The sequence below is a fragment of the Myotis davidii genome, unplaced genomic scaffold (assembly GCF_000327345.1).
Source record: "Myotis davidii unplaced genomic scaffold, ASM32734v1 scaffold2326, whole genome shotgun sequence".
Classification (NCBI taxonomy): Eukaryota; Metazoa; Chordata; class Mammalia; order Chiroptera; family Vespertilionidae; genus Myotis; species Myotis davidii.
The window spans coordinates 20,516-26,262 of NW_006297408.1; positions in this window are offsets into that span (position 1 = coordinate 20,516).

Consider the following 5,747-nt stretch of genomic DNA (forward strand, 5'->3'; position numbering starts at 1 on the left):
ATCTCTCAAAATTCTGTGACTTTACAGGAATCAGCTGAGCTGTCCTCATTTGGATTCCCTCATGTGGTCCCAGTCAAATGGCAGTGGGGCCTGAAGTCATTTGAAAACTTCACTAGCTTAGACTGTCCAAAATGGCTTCTTCATCTACATGCTTGACACCTCAGCTTTGATGACTGAAACAGCACATGGTTAGCCAGTCATTTTTTCTCCATACACGGGCTTCCTCATAGCATGGTTATCTCAGGGGAATCAGACCTCTCATGTGGAGACTGGATTTCCCCAGAACACACATTCCAGAAGTGAGTATTCTAAGAATTAGGAAGTCAAAGCTACTATCTTTTTAAATCAGTGGTTCTCAACTGGGGATTACTTTGCCCCTATCCCAGGGGATATTTAGTTATGTCTGAAGTCATGTTTAGTTGTCACAAATGGAAGGAGGGTGCAACTGACATCTAGTTAGTAGAGGCCTGGGATACTGCTAAACATCCTATAATGAGCAGCAAGAAATTATTTAGTCAAAGGTCAATTACGCTGAATTTGAGAAACTATTTTAACCTTTAGGCCCAAAACTGACATAGCATCACTTCTGCAGCATTCTATTTGTCAAAGCAGTTATAAGATAGAATAGAATTTTAGTCAGCAGAGACTTTGAAACAAAGAATTTTGAACTCTGTATTTAGTAGTTTGCTTGCTTCCATTTCATTTAGTTCTTTTTCTGGAAATTACTTCTGCTCCTTAATTGGTGACTTGTTTCTTTGTCTCTACATTTTGGCTACTTTCCTGTGTCTATTTTTATGTATTAGGTAGAGCTGTTATGTCTCCTGTAGTGATAAGGTAGCCTTGTGTAGTAGGTGTCCTGTAGGACCCAGTGGCTCAGCCTCCCCAGTCACCTGAGCTGGGCACTCTAGGTGTGCCCCTGTGTGGACTGTGTACACAGTCTCGTAGTTGAGCCTTGATTGCTGTAGGTGTCACTAGGAGGAATTGACCTCCAGGTCAATTGGATGTGAGGATCAGCTGTGACTACAGTGAAAGAGCTGCTGTGAAAGAGACATCCCTATGGAACAGGGCTTGCTTTAGTGCTCACTGAGTCCGCTCCTTGGGCGTACTGCTTTTAGATGTGTAATCTGGTGTGGTCCAAAGGTGATCACCAGGTGCCCTGGCTCTGGATCCTCCTGAGAGATGCAGATGCAGCCACTGCCTAGGGTCCCTCAGCAGGAGCTACAGAGAGATCTGTAGATGGCTGCTACTTGGTTGGGCTTGGAAGTGCTCAGTTGAGGGCTAGCTATGAAGGAAGGCAGGCTGGTGATAATTGCCTCTTATTGGTAGGTTTGGGGCATGCTGACACCATCTGCTGCTTATTTGAGAGATTTTAGAAAAGTCTGAAGCCTGAACAAGGATAAACCATTCATGGAAAAGCCACTACAAACAGCATGGGTGGGGCTTCAAATTGGGTAGGTGGGGTCTCAGGGAATCACCAGGATGGAGTGAACAGTGTTGGCCACACTGATGGAAACTCAGATATGGCTGCCAGACAGCTCTCCAATAGGGGAGGTCCCAGAACAGGAACAATGACCCCTGAAAGTACCCTGATCTTGGAGAAAGCTGCCCAGAGTTCCTGCCCCAATACCAGAAATTCAGTTCCTCCTCATATGTCCCTGGATCCCCGAAAGCTGCCTCCTGGCGTTGGAGGTCAGAGGAAGTTGGACCATGTAAATTCATGCACTGACCCTTTAAGAGGAACGCTTGGGTCTCCAGCTGCCTCTGTGTCACTCAGCCACAGTCCCCACTGGCTTTTAGAGCCTGAAGTTACAGGAATTTCTCTTCCCTGCTCTGGAACCCTGGGCTGGGTTCTGGTGTGGGGCTGGGTCCCCTTGCATCTCACTCTGCAGTAGAGATATCCCTCCTGATTAAAAATAATGCCACGTATTGGTATCAGACTAGCTGGTTCCACACCTCCACCCTTCCTATCAGTCTCAATGTTTTTTATTCTTTACTTCTTTAGTTGTAGGACTTCCATTCAGTCAGATTTCAGGATTTCTGAATGATGGTTTTTCTGTATTTAGTTGTAATTTGATGTGGTTGTGTGAGGCATGAAGTAATGGCATTTATGTATGTCACCATCTTGGTTCTCTTTTTTGATAGACATTTAGATGAAAATATAAGGGCATGTCCCAGAAAGAAGAAAAAGGGAGAAGGAAAATAGGAGATAATTTTTTTAAAAGTAGGGAATAACTCCAGAAGATCTAATATCCATGTAGTAGGAATTTTGAGAAGAGAATAAAGAAAATGAAGTTAATGGTAGCTAATATTCAAAGATGGCTTCCCAGTGAGCCTTGTCTTCCTATACTTATGTCCTTGTCTGTTTTCCTTCCCTTGTATTTGTTCTGACCTTTCTTTTAGACCAAAAATTGTGGCAGAGGTAATACATAGTTTCCCAGCCTAGGTCATTAGAAGCCTTGTAAATTGTTCTTGGATCTCCTGGAACACACATTCTGGAGGAAGCCAGCCACCATCTGTCAGCTACCAGCTACCAGGCTTGTAAGAATTTGTATTACCCTGAGACAACCATTTTGTGAAGAAAAAAACAAGCTAGCTAGCCATGTGGAAAACCAACCAAGCTGAGGTGCTAGACAGTTGATTCAAGAAGCCATGCTAAGTATTTGCTCAATTGATATTTCAGTTGATTCCAACCCCAGCCACTATATGCTTAAGTACTAATTGCATGGCAAACCAAAAGTGAGAACCTACCACTTGAGTTTAATGAACCTATATGTCTGAGTGAGTGGGTTAGATACCACATTACATGAAAATTGACACCTCTAACCACCCACAAGTGCTAGATTACCCCCAGTCTCTGTCGTTATATCTTTTGACTACCTTACAACATTAATAAAAGTTGTAATTATATAATTATTTATGTGATTAAAATATATTGGTGTCCTCTGTGATACTATAAGATCTATGAGGGCAAGGAACAGATGTTACCCCAGTATCTACCTGACACATAGTAGGTACTCAATAAATATTTAGTGACCAAAATTAAGGATTCTAAATTGTAACATTGCTGATTGATGTCATTTCTCATTGGATTTATAAGATTATTTTTACAAAACAAAATCCTATTGAGCAGAAGTAGCTTGTGGATTAAGTCTGTTTGAGAGATAGCATAACCTATTTCAAATCCTGGAAACTATGGATTTGCCACAAGAAAACTAAACTGATTGGCCATTGTGCTTTAGTTTCTTCAACTATAAAACTGGAATAAGAATAGTACCTGCCTCATATGGTTGTTATATGCAAATAAATTTACATATATGTGAAATATGTGTATATAGTATATAGTTTATATATGTATCTATATGCTTAACAAAGTGCTTGGCACATACATAGTAAACATGTTTACATGTATTAAATATTTAAAGTTGTTTAACCCTTGGTAAGAATTCCTAATCTACATGGAAAATATAGCCCTTTTAAATCACTACTACTTTCAAAATCATCCATCTCACTTTGTGATTTATCCTTTCTCTTGTCTCTAGAAAATACACACAGACACACAGACACAAACACACAACCTTCCTCATTATATAATCTGAAGCAATATTTCTGTGAACATTGGAATTCACTTACATAATTTAGCAAATTTCACCAAGCATAGACTGCATAATACAGTGCATATGTTGTCAACATATACTAAATCATAGTTTTAGTTCTTAAGGAATATTTAATTTTTCTGAATTTAATGTTTAACTCTTAAAGAAAGGGAACCCATTTTGATCTACACTATTATGTGATACTAGATATAGATATGTAAAGGCAATGTTCATGGGAAAAACAAAATTTTTAAACGTTTTTAAAAATCAGTAATAAACAACTCTAGTTTTAGATACTATGTGAGAGAAAATCAATATTACTCCATATAAAATTAGACTTTTGCCTACTTACTGTTTTCCAAGTTAAGGAAGTTTACATAATGTGAAAGACTATACTGGATTCAGGAAAGGCAAATCAATCATTATTAATGACTAGAGGCCTGGTGCATGAAAATTCATGCACTTGCAGGGGAGATCCCTCAGCATGGCCTGCACCTTTTTGTAGTCTGGGACCCCTTGGGGGATGTCCACTTGCCTGTGCAGGAAGTGGGCCTAAGCCAGCAGTTAGACATCCCTCTCACAGCCCAGGAGCCCTTGCTCCTTACCACCTACCTGCTCGCTGCTCCTTAGTGCTGCCTCAAAGGCGGGAGACGTTCCTGCCACTGTGGCTGCTCTTGCCCGGCTTCTGGCTGAGTGGCGCTCTACCTGTGGGAGCTCATTGACCACCAGGTGGCAGCTCTTGCATTGAGTGTCTGCCCCCTGGTGGTCAGTGCGGGACATAGCAACTGATCGTTCCGCCGTTTGGTTGATTTGCATATTACCCTTTTATTATATAGGATGTCTTAAATCCATGTATTTTTAAGATAAAATTAATTGTATCTATAGTGTAAATATCACATTAAAGCACCCTTTCTGTATTCTAGAAAAGTACTTTCACACAAATCATTTACTTCCTGTCATGTTATAAATTTAATTTAATTTAAATTTAGCACAAGAGGCTATAAACTGTGGCTTATTTGGTGGGTTTTTCTTCTGTTGGAGAGGGGAAAAGTAGGTTATAGTTGTGAGTATGCAAAACACAGAGTTTATTATTTTATTATTATTTATTCTTGTATTATATATTTTCCCATATGAACAGCTGTAAACCTACTTTTGCCCACTCAGCATGTTAAGCAACTTCCTCCACAGTTGTTATTTAATTTTAGAAAATTGCTCCAATAGTATTTTGAAGAAAAATTATTTTAGAACCAAAATATTACTGTTAGGGGACTTTCAACACTTGATTTTGAAGATGATATCAAAATGTATATGTGTGATCTTAGTAAGTCAGTAATAATACTTATAATCTATATATATAAAAGCTTTAGCGACTGGCCGACCTGCTGATGGGCTGGTAGCTATGACATGCAATGACCAACAGGGGGCGGATGCTCAACACAGGAGTGACAGCAACGTTGCAGAATGCTTTCTCGCACTCTGGGACTCCTCAGGGGATGTCAGATTGCCGATTTTAGCTTGTTCCCCGCAGGCCAGGCATAGGGACCCCACCTCCGGGAGAGATCCTGTTCACTCCACAGATGCTGGGAAGGGACCACAGGAGGTTGGCCCCAGGGCGTGTCTGGCCCTTCTCACCCAGTCCTGCCCCTCCGGCCACCTTCTGTTTAATTTACTTCCAATGTGCACAAATCCATGCACCAGGCCTCTAGTGGTTTATAAGATTAGATTCCAGCTCCAACATAAATGTTCTCTGTCTCCCTTTGCTCATACCATCCCAAACATGAGTTGTTAATAAGAATTTATAATGTTCAGCATGAAAAAAAATGAAATATGTTAAGTATGATTAGGGGGAAACATTACAGGCAAGCCTTGCTTTATGCAGCTGAGATGCCACTGAATAGTTGTGTATACTCTTTTTCTCAAGGTACAGCCATAGACTAAATCATACTTTTCTATCTAATTATAATATGGTTTCAAATATTATTCCTATTAACTTTTTTTATCCTGAGGCATGCCTTCCCCATCCACATTAATGGTTATGAGTGAGGCAAGCCTTTCAAAATCACAACAGAAAATTTTAGATTAAAATTCATGGACACAGATAATAGTGTGGTGAAGGCCTGGGAGTGAATGCAGCATAGAGAGAGTCAATGGGGG